This window comes from Podarcis raffonei, chromosome 3, assembly GCF_027172205.1.
Source record: "Podarcis raffonei isolate rPodRaf1 chromosome 3, rPodRaf1.pri, whole genome shotgun sequence".
Classification (NCBI taxonomy): Eukaryota; Metazoa; Chordata; class Lepidosauria; order Squamata; family Lacertidae; genus Podarcis; species Podarcis raffonei.
The window spans coordinates 116,867,952-116,881,835 of record NC_070604.1 but is presented as its reverse complement, the minus strand read 5'-3'; the positions used below and the strand labels follow the sequence as shown (position 1 = coordinate 116,881,835).

Below are 13,884 nucleotides of genomic sequence, written 5' to 3'. Positions count from 1 at the left end.
GGTGATAACGTCCATTGGAGAGTTGTTCTTCAATCAATCTTGACTCAGGTTGTGCTGTAAGATCAACCCCTGCAGTTCAATTGCGTACATGAGATGACCATAGATCAAAATACCTCCTGATGATAGCTTGCCAGCTGCACCCCTTTATAGGAACGTACGAAGAGCCTGCTGGGTCTGGCCAAAGGCCCATATACTCCAGCATCCTATTCTCTCGGTGGCAAATTCTTCAAAGGGAAACCCACAAATAGGATTCATGAACAAGATCACTCTCCCCTTCTGTGGTAGCAGAAGCATCACTTCCTTCAGCCATGGAGGCAGAGAATAACCATCATGGCTTCTGAATTATTGATCTCGGCCCAGGTTAGGCTGCTCCAAAATGCTATAGATGGGCCTGGCTCTGAAAGATGTTTGGAAACTTCGATTAGCATAGAATGTTGTTACCAGGTATATCAGTTTTTACAACTGATTGTATCCCATCAGTCACTGCAGAACTCCAGTGGTTACCAAGCTGTTTCCAGGGTCAATTCAAAGTATTGATTTAGACTTTTAAACCTATAAGGTAAAAGGTAAAGGACCCCAGGACAGTTAAGTCCAGTCAAAGGCAACTGTGGGGTTGTGGCGCTCATCTTGCTTTCAGGCCGAGGGAGCCAACGTTGGTCCACAGACAGCTTTCCGGGTCATGTGGCCAGCAGGACTAAACCACTTCTGGTGCAACAGGACACTGTGACGGAAACCAGAGCGCACTGAAATTCCATTTACCTTCCCGCCACAGCGGTACCTATTTATCTACTTGCACTGGCGTGCTTTTGAAGTGCTAGGTAGGCAGGGGCTGGGGCAGAGCAACAGGAGCTCACCCCGTTGTGCAGATTCGAACCACCAACCTTCTAATATCACACACACACACACATCTATAACTTAAATATTTTAAACCTAAAAACAAAGAAACCCAACGTTGCACAAGAACTTGCATCTATTGGGCAAATATGTGGCCACGTAACCAAATCTATGGCCCATCTGAAAAGCAAAGCTGCAGGAGGCAATGCATTTCAACTATGTTGCTCAGATCGTTTGGTCAATTCCTTTGCTGCACATGGAAGCATACACCAAGTTAGTGGAAGTTCGACAGGGCACCATAAACCTTTGTTTAGTTTAGATAAGAGATAGAATCAGTATGTAATCTAGCTATGTTAACACATTGCGGTTTAGCTGGGCACTTTCATAGGCTGTGGGGAAATCCACCATCAATGCTTTGAGGAAGCAGAAATAGGCATCTGAAATCCAACTCACTGTGAACTCTCCCCCCAAACCACCCCCCAAAAAGGTGATATTTCTCATTTTCTTGCCATTCATGAACAACTTCAGAAACTGAATCACAATCACAGGTTGGCTTCACTGCATTTGAGAACAAGCATCTGGCACAGCTGTGTGGGTTTTAACCTTGTGAGCCATTAGGGCTCTACACATATATGGTGAGGCCAGTACAACTAGGAGAATGAACCTGCAGTGTCAAAGCCTTCATACTGTATATGTGTTGGCCATGAATAGAGGCACCGGCTTGCGAGGGAATTTTTTTTGGAGGGCTAACATTGTGAGGACTTTGGGAGGAACCGGAGGCAGAGCTGACTTCACGCACAAAGGCGCACTCCTCCATTGTCTCCCAAGAGACAGTGGATGCCAACCAATCCAAAGAACCTCAGAACTTCAAAGACAAGAATAACGTTAATATATATTAAAATATTTATTTTCATTTGTTGAGGGGTGCTTTTTTTTTTGGTAACTATTGCAACATGTTCAACCAGCCAAAGTTTTATTGTCCTAAATACTCTGGTTTTGCTCCTAACGCTAAATTGTTTGTCATTTTAGCAAATGAGAAAGCAAAACTATCAGTACAATCATGGGCTATGAACCTGTTGTCTGTTTTCTTGGAGAGGTCTTTAACTGAACTTTAGAGGGGGGAAAGAGAGAGGAATTCTGAGTCATCTTGAATGTCACAGTTCTGATTGATTTACACACACATAGATGTCATTTTGAAAAACTGCGGCCAGATAATGAAACTATGGAAATTATCTCTAGAATGATATGGAATATGTTAGCTATTTATGAAAAGGAAAAACAGGTCTGTGGGTTAACATTTTCATGAAATCACACAACGCCCTGCAAAAATAGCTTCACTCAGCTAATCTGGTGCAGCTTTGTCAAATCTCTGACCAACACATATACGCCCTCCATGTATGCTATTGCACAATCTACCATTCCACAATCTCACAACCACCTATAAATACCGGACTCGTTCTCAGGCTATGCTGTTTTATTATCTCTACATGATTTTAAGACATGAGGCGACTTAAAACCATGAAGACTTCTTCCACTCTTTTCATGTTTTCCCTTTTGGTTCTCCTCATTACACCAGGTAAGTTGCATGACAACCAACAGCTGTCCATGAGATGTGGGAATGTCCCAGAAAATTCATGTTATTGGAGCAAGGTTTTTCAACAAACCACTTTTCAGAGAACTTACCCGAGGCGTGCAGTGGAAAGGCATCTGTGGAACAACTGGATTTGCTCCATTTTGTGATATATCAGTCGGTATGCACAGGGATTTCATCAGATTTCATTTGTGTGTGAGAGAGAGAAAGATCTTACTGGGAGAGGATTTTTGCAGCTGTGGAGGGGTATTAACCCTATCTTCCCTAGCTGCAGTGTACGGAAATATCCACCACCACCCCTTATCAGATAACAATTACACTTGAAAAAATCTTCTCTTAACATCACTTTTTAAAAAACCCTCAAAGTGGTTCCTTGAAGAAAAATCACAATCAAGATTGATAACAATACAGAGAAAACATGGTGTCCCAATGGACAGCCTGCCTTCAACATTTCTTCACACAGCACATAGTCAAACTATGGAGGCAATAATAGCAATCAACCTAGATGACTTTAGAAGAGGATTGCACAAATTCTCAGAGAAAGTTATCAATGGCTACTGGCCACAGTCCCTATGCTCTGCTTGGCATTGCAGGAAACCATGGGAAGAGAGAGTGCTGTTGCACTAAGGTCCTGCTTTCAGGTTTCCCACAGGCTGGCAACTATGGGAACAGGATGCTAGTCTAGATGGGCCATTGGCCTGACTCAGCAGGCTCTCCTTATGTTCCTCCTTGTCAACAGAGCCCACTTTAGTCCTCTGAGGCACAGGACAGAGGGATCTCACACACAGTCCATGATGGAGGCAAGCTTTTATCTGTTGATAGTTGCCAGCCATCATCTCCCACCGAAGTGGGAGACTTTTAGAAGACATCTGAAGGCAGCCTTGTTTAGGGAAGCTTTTAATGTTTAATGGATTACTGTATTTTAATATTTTGTTGGAAGGCACCCAGAGTGGCTGGGGAAGCCTAGCCAGATGGGTAGGGTATAAATAATAAATTATTATTATTATTATTATTATTATTATTATTATTATTATTACTATTATTATTACTATTATTATTATTATTATTACTATTATTATTATTATTATTACTATTATTATTATTATTATTTAGAAGGAAATGTATACTTGCCATATAAGTAACTTTCTTTTTGCAGCAAAGGGTGTTGTTATCACATTTCCCAATGAGTTTGTAAGGAGCTACAGTTCATTCAGCACATGATGGAGACAGGTTTTCTCCGCCACCACCCTCTCTCCAACAATGCAGGAGAAATAAATTCAGTACTGGCCAATATCAGTGGTCTTTTACAATTATTGCTAAGACAGTACAGTGGTACCTAGAGTTACAGCTCTGGAAGGGGAATAGGGGTCTCCTAACAGCTCTCAGCACCCTTAATAATCTACAGTGCCCAGAATTCTTTGGGGAAAGTCGTGACTGTTTGAAGTGTATCATATGGCTTCATCATAGAGGTGAATGTGGCTGTAGTCTGAGCTGTGACCATCAGAGGGGGTAAAGCAGTCAAACGATTTCTGTGTATGAGAAGGCCCTTTGGGTGATTCTTGGCTGAAGGAGTTAGCCTCAGGGAGCTTAAACTGCTTGAGTGTTAAGATCCCTCTGCAGGCATTTCTCCAGTGTCATTTCTCCAGTGTCATTTCTCCAGTGACATGCAGCCATTGGAGAAAGGGGGCATGATGTAAATTGGGATAGGGGGCATAAAACATAAAGGGTGGCCCTGATTCAAATTAAATATGTGAATGCTCTACATGCAGACAACGTGTAGGACTAAATCCTCATATTCAGTTAGGACAGGGAAGCAACTGGACAAATGAAGATGGAGAAGTTGTTTTAGTATGAAAGAGCAGTAGAGATGAGAGCTAGACTTTATGCATCAGAAGAGAGGTAATGTGTATAAAAACAGTGATTAGAAATGTGGATGTTTTAAGTCATTATATAAATGTCTCAATTAGTATTTTTAGAAAAGAGCGGAAAGGGTTGAGATGTTGCATTGCAGGGGGTTGGGCTGGGGTCCCTTTCAACTCTGCCATTCTATTATTCTATGTATGTTTAATCAGGACTATGCAGATTAAGGTAAAAGGTAAGGGGACTCCTGACTGTTAGGTCCAGTCGTGGCCGACTCTGGGGTTGCAGCGCTCATCTCACTTTACTGGCTGAGGGAGCCGACATACAGCTTCCAGGTCATGTGGCCAGCATGACTAAGCCGCTTCTGGTGAACCAGAGCAGCGCACGGAAACGCTGTTTACCTTCCCGCCGGAGTGGTACCTACTTATCTACTTGCACTTTGACGTGCTTTCGAACTGCTAGGTTGGCAGGAGCAGGGACCAAGCAACGGGAGCTCACCCCATCGCGGGGATTTGAACCGCCGACCTTCCGATTGGCAAGTCCTAGGCTCTGTGGTTCAACCCACAGCGCCACCAGTGCAGATTAGAGGTTTGAAATCAGGACTGGATCTGTAACGATTTCCTCTCTGGTGATTAATCAGTAGTCCCACATTCTCTTGCTTTTAAGAGTCAACGACTGAAGGAAGATGTCCCACGCAGCTTTGCTTGGAAAACCATCACCTCCAGCTACCATGGCAGCCTGGAAGACAGTGTGGTGTTGTGGTTAAGAGCGGTAGTCTCGTAATCTGGGGAACCGGGTTCGTGTCTCCACTCCTCCACATGCAGCTGCTGGGTGACCTTGGGCCAGTCACACTTCTTTGAAGTCTCTCAGCCCCACTCACCTCACAGAGTGTTTGTTGTGGGGGAGGAAGGAAAAGGAGAATGTTAGCCACTTTGAGACTCCTTAAAGGGAGTGAAAGGCGGGATATCAAATCCAAACTCCTCCTCTTCTTCTTCTTCTTCTTCTTCTTCTTCTTCTTCTTCTTCTTCTTCTTCTTCTTCCTTGTGAGTTTTTCACGAACCCCACAGAAACATCTTGACTTTGTTTGCTTTAAAGCTGTTCTCTTCAATAAAAGCATTGTCACTGAGCAACTGGTTAACCGTGATTCCTTCTGTTTTTGAAGGATGGGGCAAGGTTGTTTCATTGTCTGTAGCACAGTTTAGAGCCTTGCGGTTTACCCTCATGGGAACTGAACCTCAGAGAGTGGTCCACAGAGTCTGGATTGCACCCCGGCAATAGAACTCTGAGTCCCTCTAACCGAGGATTAGCCAACATCATGCCTCCAGATGTTGTTGGGCTGGAACTCCCATCATTCCTGATTATTGGTCATACTGGCTGGATCTGATGGGAGCTGGAGGGCATGGCCAGGAGGTTGGAATAGAAAGGACTCACCACATCACTGACAGTGTGGGTTGTATTCAAAGCTTCTGCCCTTTCAAGTCCTGGAAAGAGCTGGGAGGAGCGATGCAAGAACAGGCACCGCTGAAACAAAGTCAAATATGAGTGACTGGTGCCTGGGCCAATTATCCCATTCATGAATGGGCTTTTAAATAACTCCTGCCATTTTGCCAACTCCATCATTCCACATAGCACACATTTCCCCGATTTGGCTAATCGACATCACATCATCCACACAATGGAAAAGCCACACCCAGAAGTGGCTTTTACGTTGTGTGAGCCAGCTGCTGTCAGGGACCGTGCTGAGGAGGGCTGCACAGAGGAGGAATGGTAGCAGCCCCCCCCCCCCTGCTCCTGATCAGGATCCTGAATCTTCCCAGGAGCAGGAGGACAGTATAGATTTTGAACAGTGGTTTGCAGAGGGGCATAGTTCAGAAGGCAGAAGCTGAGAAGAAATGGGTGGGGAACAGCTAGGAGGAGGAGAACTGGGAGAGAGAGAAAGTTAACAGACTCACTGTCGTTAGAAAGCGTTCATCTACTCAGCCAAAGGTCAAGGAGAGGAGATAAGGTGGCAGCACAGAAAGCACAGTGGTTGTGAGACCAGGTGGCAAGACACGGTAGTGACATGTGTGGCTAGGGAGGTAAGGGGTAGAACTCTTAACTGGAAGCACCGCCATTCCTAGGAAATGGATTCTTTGTTCTCTCGCTGTGATCATTAAAATTTCTAATTGGTAAGAAGACTCCTTTTCCTTTGTTCTACTTATCTACTGCCAAGATGGGAAGGAAGACAGTTCCCTGAAGCCAGACAGCTGCTGAAATGATGGGACACACACACACACACACACACACACACACACCAAGAAGAACCATCTTCCCTTCAGATCAGCAGATGCAAGGTGCATACAATGTGAATATAATTCTGCTGCAACAGGAACTATTCCATCAGATTTGGCCATTTGGTGCAATCTAGCTCATGTAAACAAGGTGGGAGATTTGGCAACCCAGTTCAGTGAAGTATAAATGGTTAAACATTAGAATTTGGGCTGCTCTTATTCAGAGACAACTTGCAGGGTCATAAAAGTGTCACTATCTCATCTGTGTGCTTTAGGTCCATTGGCATGTGGTTGTACAGGGGGTGGGGAATAAAAAAGGAGTCAAAAGAAGCAATCCATAATCTTCCCTTCCCAAACATGAACAGATCCATTTCAGTTATGAAGTTGCATTACAAGTTGTTTTTATTTAGGTGGGAGGCAATCACATCTCTCTGTGTAGTAAAATCCCAAGTGTGTGGTCCATAGAAGTTTCACAGCGGCAGGAGGCAGTGAATTCCAAGCAGGTCATTGAGATGTGGCCAGGCGGTCACCAGTTAACGCCTGCACAGATAAGGAGGACACAGAGAGACATATTTTATTCTGGAAAAATTCGACTCTAGAAAGTAAATTTGGTTCATATGAAACGTACGGTCATTCCCTGACCAGCTACAGAAATGCGAAGAGGCTCATTCAGCAAATACCCAGCTGTTAAGAGCATATGGAAAGCCTGCTTGGATCTGACAAACGATCCATCTAGTCTATCATCCTGTTCTCACAGTGGCCAACCAACTGCCTATGGGAAAACCTCAAGCAGGACCTGAGCAGAGCAACATCGTCCCCTCTTGGTATTCAGAAGCTTACTGCCTCTGACCATGTAGGCAGAGCATAGCCACCATGACTAGTAGCCACGATACGGTAGCCATTGTTCAAGTAAGATGAGCGGAAGAGCACTAGATTCAGCCCACTGTTCCAAATAGCCAACAGGTAATATGTTCCTGGTCCAAGTTGCATCTTCAGATGTCTAAAAACTTATGTGTTATATCATACCTTGGTATATGTCTGGCAAGGGCTGACATGTACCGAAGATTTCCTAAGGATGCTTTTAGCCATAGGTTTGGTTCACAGTCTTTAGACTTTCGGGGAAATTGCTCCAGATCAACATATCTGCAATGGAGTTCCACTGCAGAGCAGAGTATTGCGGGGGTGGGAGTGGGACTGATAATCTGAGATTTATTTCTTTTTTATGAAGTGACTAATAAATGGATTACTAAGGAGAATGATCTTTATTTAGTGCACTTTTATCAAGAGTACTATCACACTGGAAGTTCTTTAGCTTCTTAAACATTTCTTCCTTTCTCTTTCTCTATTTTCTCTCTCTCTTCTCTTTCTTTATTTTTGACTTTCTCTCTTTTAATTCCTTTTCTTCCTTTTACTTTATCTCTTCCTCTTTGTTTGTTTGTTTCTGTCTCTCTTTTGCCTCTGGGTTAATGTTTTAATTTGGATTAAAAAAATAATAATAATGAGAATAATCTTTGTATTTTTCTTTATAAACTGTATTATTGTTGTTATTTTTAAAAAAGTACATCACTTTATATTTTTACCATATAAATCAATAATCATAATCATAGATACATGTGTATATAACCTGCATTTAATCAACAAGGGATCTTGATTTGCTATTGTTTAACGATAGTAAAGAGAAAACTACTTCCACCAAATTAGGCTGCTGAAATAAATAAATCTAACCAGAAGTGCATTCTTTTTGTTCTCCCACCAGCAGTTGAAAATTTTCTTATTCCAGCAGGCTTTGGGGGATTCATTGTTTTCAGGAAGGATACTACTATGATGTTTTTACTGTAACTATCTGTATGTTTATATATTCTATATTCAGTGATACCTCGGTTTTCAAACACAATCCATTCTGGAAGACCATTTAAGTTCTGAAACGTTCAAAAACCAAAGCATTTACTTATGGAAAACTCAATAAGGAAGCTACCTGGCACTTTCAACTTCCAAAAAATGTTCGATGATTGAAGCATTTACTTCTGGGTTTATGGTGTTCGAAAACCAAAACGAGACATTTGAAAACCGAGGTACCACTGTATTGTAATTCTATTACAGTTTAATTGCTTCTTAATAATCCCCTCTCGATGTTTTAAGCCACCATAAATCCCTGCCATGGAAAATGATGGGAGATAGCTAATAATAATAATAATAATAATAATAATAATAATAATAGGAGGAGGACTATGAGTTCAGTTCAGTTCTGGTGCTCAAAACACCTTCTGAGCTCAAGATTCTTTAATTCTAAGTGTATGATTTTTCCACCCAGCTCTCATTAGTAGATTATGGTGTTCTAGTAAAAAACAAAGTAGAGCCAAAACTTAAAATCTGCTGTCTTTATGGTGTTCATTCAGGTTCTGTGAGGGACACAGATGTGGGACTCATGTCTGCCCCATGAGAAGCACAACAGAGAACACATCCAAACCTATTTTGTGGCTGTTCACATTACATTTATATTTTTTTGCTTTTCCCACAGCCACAAGAAAGGGAGCCCCAAGTGGCAACAGGTAAATTGTCTTCCATGAGAACCACTCCACCGTTACTGAACTCTCTGGGGAATCCCTGAAAAGCTTCAGAATATCACAGTTCAGAAACTATTGCTCTAGGCTTTCCAAAGTTTTGTAAGTTGGATATTAGCTAATGGGCAATGAGAGAGTTGACTCAAATGCATGGATGCTGTCTTCCATAAATTCACTTGGAGGCAGTCTGCTTTTCACTGGCAAACAGGGGTGCCAACTTGACTATTGATGGGCACTGAAGGGATCTTGACCCTGGCTCCTACGTTGGCAAAAATGTGCCTTGTTCACTTTCAGCCAGAGATCTTTGCTCTCACCTGCAGCAGGCAATCTTTCTAGCACAATTCCCGATGCGCTTGTAGTCACCAGGACATCTGCGCCTCACACATTTTCCATGGGCTTCACGACACTGCTTGGCATTACCGATTTTAGAAAATCCTGCAGACACACAGAGACACAAAATCAAGTTGGAGCAGAACTGAGCACTTTGCAGTTTGAGGCTTCAGCATAAACAGACCACCATTTCCTATTATTTTAGCATTGCCAAGTACGACATAGTCAATTTTATTTATTTAGCTTGTATGGTAAAACTAGGGATGTTAGAGAAGTCTGGTGAAAACAGAAAAGGAAGCAGAAATTGCCAATGTTCATTTATTCACCCCATTCTAGAATGGAAACCATTCCAACTTAGGGTTGCCATATTTCAAAAAGTGAAAATCTGGACACAAAAGTTGTTTCTGAGCTATTTTTAAGGAAAATTGCCAAAACAATAAACACTTCTGGCATGGGTTGACATACACCCAGGTTTCCCCAGACATTTTTACCGATTTTTGGAAAGTCCACACGGGCACTATTTCCGACAGACGAATCCCGGATATGTCTGGGAAATCCCAGACATATGGCAGCCCTATTCCAACCAATATGATAGATAGATAGAATATTTATTTGCATCGGCCACTAGCCATAGCAATAAAATAAAATAAAATGTACTGAAGATAGAGGTAAAAACCTAACGATAAAAAATACATTTTGGGGGTTTACATCAATATTCAAATAATAGATCTTATTCTCATTGCCCCTGCTTGCAGTTTTTGCTGTCACCTGATCATATTGATCTGCTAAAAGAAAGGACACAGTAGCAATGGCTGAGTGACCCGGCTTAGACAATAATAGAGGGCTAATAACCTCACTCCTCAAATCCTTATAAAGAGTGCAAGCCAGAAGCACATGAACCACTGACTCAATACAGTGCTACCTCGGGTTCAGTGGCGTAGCGTGGGGGGTGCCAGGGGTGCCGGCCGCACCGGGCGCAACATCTGGGGGGGGCGCGAGTCCAGAGGGAAGGGACAACTGACACTTTTGTTTGTATGTGCGCTACGGGAGGGGGGGGGTCCGGAAAGGGCCAAACGGGGGAGAGAAAGAAAATGCAAGCCGCTGCGCTTCGTTGGCAACGGCCTGCACTGTTATGACGTCGGTGACGTCGGGAGCCGAGTGTGACGCGGCCCATTGTGTGACGTCAGGGAGCTCCCCAGCTGCGCGCCCGTGGGGAGGCACCGCGCCCGCCCCCGCGCCTCCATCGCCTCGCGGACACCGGCGAGGGCGGTCGCGCCTCCGGGCAGGAGCCTGGAAGACCTTCGGGCGGGCGGGTAGGCGGGCTATGCCGCGCTGGGAGCTGCTGAGACCATCGCAGTAAGGAACAGGCGCGAAGAGTAGGCGGAGGAGGCAGGACCACCACCAGCAGCACCATGGAGAATAAATATCCTTCCTTCAGGGGCGCGGGAAGGGAGCCACTTCGCCCACTCCGTCGTGGAATCAGGGGGCGAGAAGCTCCCATGGAGAGATGAGGGAAGAGGTTCTCCTTGGGGTCCTCAGCAGACGCCCCCCCCCAGCATAGGAACCAACTCCTAGGGTCTGAGGTTCCTTTGACACCCCCCCCCCAAATCTTTGACGGAGCATTATTCAAATAGTGTGCACCTGCTGCTTCATGTGGTCAGCTATGCAGGCTAGGGTTTACCTCCCCCCCCCCCAATATTTTACTCAAGTTGGCACCCTGCTCCCCAGACATAAACAGAGAATAAATTCAGTAAGCCAGCAACTTTATGCACATTCAACTTGGGTGCGTTCAGCTTTAGGCGCGGAGTAGAATTTTTAAATTTTTTTAAAAGACTTTGGTGATGCCACCCGCCATTGCACCCAGCATGTCTTTGACGAGACACGATTTTGGCTTTTGGCGCGATCCCTGGGGGTAAGTTGCAGGCTTATTGTAGATCATCATGAGCTTTGCACCCTGCTTCCCACCTCTCTTGGAGCACCTGGGAAACATGTCAATCTGTGCATTTTTTTCCCTTTAAAAAAGAGCAAGCATAAATGAACAATTTATGGGAGAACACAAGTAGGATTAGCTGTCCATACACCCCTGCAGTGGCGTAGCATGGGGGGTGCAGGGGGGGCCGGCCGCACCGGGCGCAACATCTGGGGGTTAGGGTTAGGGGGCGCAAATCCACGGGTTAGGAGGCGCAAATCCACGGGTTAGGGGGCGCAAATTACTTGCCTTGCCCCGGGTGCTGACAACCCACGCTACGCCACTGCTCGGGTTAATTCATTCCGGAGGTCCATTCTTAACCTGAAACTGTTCTTAACCTGAAGCACCACTTTAGCTAATGGGGACCTCCTGCTGCTGCCGCACGATTCCTGTTCTCATCCTGAAGCAAAGTTCTTAACCTGAGGTACTATTTCTGGGTTAGCGGAGTCTGTAACCTGAAGCGTCTGTAACCTGAAGAGTATGTAACCCGGGGTACCACTGTACTTCCATCTCCACAGGGACCTAACCGTTTTTCCAGTGGAATTTTTTGAAATCGACCCTCAAGTGCAGCCGAAGGTGGTATATTCAATCTTGCCAAAGTGAAAGCACGTCTGTGTTTTGGAATTGTTAAATTTTGCAAATAGGGTGCCAAAGTGTCAAAATGACTAGGTGGAAAATAATCATACCATGGACGAAATTTCCTTATTGTGGCCAGGTTATTCTGTCGCTCGATATGATATAGGCACTGTCTGATTAAATTATTCGCTTTACTGAAGCCCCTTGTTAGTAGCTGCTGTGGTGATAAACCAGAAAAGCAAAGCTTTTGGTTGACAATTTTAGTCCAAGCACTCTCATGTGTGTTATTTACTGTTATTGCTTTCAGTCTGCCCACATTAGGTAACTGATCACATCCCACCCATCCCATTTGCACTGAGATTCTTTGTATTGAGAAAAAAAATGGGATAGAATAACACAATGGCAACATAACCTACCTAATTTATGCAATTATGGAAATTTGCTACAACAGACAGTAAGGTGGTGTTGCTAGACTACAACTCCCATCAGCTGCAGACAGTTGTCCAATGGTCATGGCATATGGGAGGTGGAGTGCAGCAACATCTGGAGGACCACAGACTCCTTGCTAAATGACAGAAAAATGTAACAAGTGAAGCTTCCCCCACCATTTAATTTTCACACCAGGAAAAGCTTCCTCTACTAAATTTCTGCAAGCTAGACTCACTGCATATGTTTGCAAGGACTTGTCCAAGACTGAGCCATGGCTTTGTGGTCAAGGATTTGCCTTGTAAACAGAAGGTCCTGGGTTCTCCAGGTAGGGCTAGGAGAGACTCCTTCCAGAAATCCTGGAGAGCCACTACCACTCAGTGTAGACAATAATGAGCTAGATGGACCAATCGTCAGTAGAAGGCAGCTTCCTATGTTCCTAAGACAGGAGCCCCTTCCCATTCCACAATCAGAAGCTTCTGGGCTAACAACTTAATCTTACTTCAACATTGGTAGCAAGATAGTGTCCCCAACTGCACCTAGGCATCAGGATAAACTAGGCGGCAACAGAGGAGAATGACTATGGGCCTCAGGAGGAACACCTGGGAGCCGCTGCTGATGCCTCCAGAATTTGTGAATATCCTCATACAGTCTCATCTTCGTCCTGTCCTCTACCAAAAGTTCTTACCTGTTTCTTGTCCACATGGGAGTAAGTCCCATCAAATCACACTTGATTTTCACAGAGTTTATACAGAGACAAGGGTTTTGAAAAAGATGGCATTACCTGGAACCACCAGCATCATCATGCAGAGAAGCCCAAAAACAAGGTGAAGGAGCCTCATGGCTGAAGGTTCAACTGCAATCTACCACCACTGGCAACCTGAGATGGAGAGGGGATGTGATGTGGATATTTAAAGGCTTCTAGAGATGGTGACATACCAGGTTGTTGCAAAAAGGGGAAATCCAGACTTGGTTTTGCAAGCTCTTCATGTCAACAACCTGAGGCCATTTCACAGACCCAGCATTTCACCATGTTAGGGGCATCTCCAATGAACTACTGGTTCGCATTAGAGGACTACAAGGTGGAGATCTCCCTTAGCATTCCCATCTTGATATTTTAGAATGCATCTTGATATTTTACAACCCATCTTGATCATTTTTTAAAGAGATGTAGGGAATGTCATCAGACTAAGTGTTCTGTAGAAGTTTAACCAGTCCCAAAGACTTCCAACAAAGTCTCAGCACTACAAAGATGTAGAGATGGCCACCAACTTGGATGGCTTCAGAAGAGGATTAAACAAATAATAGTAATAATAATAACTTATTATTTCTACCCTGCCCATGTGGTTGGGCCTCCCCAGCCACTGTGGGCAGCTTCCAACAAAATATTAAAATACAGTAATGCATCAAACATTAAAAGTTTCCCTAAACAGGGCTACCTTCAGATATCGTCTAGAAATCTGGCAG

The 13,884-nt window shown here is 44.1% G+C and overlaps 1 long non-coding RNA gene across 1 annotated transcript; it reads right to left on the bottom strand.

Annotated features, from left to right (window-relative positions):
* Nucleotides 1–6,939: 6,939 nt before the first annotated feature.
* LOC128411397 (uncharacterized) lies at nt 6,940–13,279 on the bottom strand. The gene is made up of 3 exons (XR_008329783.1): nt 13,202–13,279; nt 9,431–9,551; nt 6,940–7,095 (listed from the first exon to the last, which is right to left on the bottom strand). It is a non-coding gene; the product is annotated as an uncharacterized LOC128411397 (long non-coding RNA).
* Nucleotides 13,280–13,884: the final 605 nt, after the last annotated feature.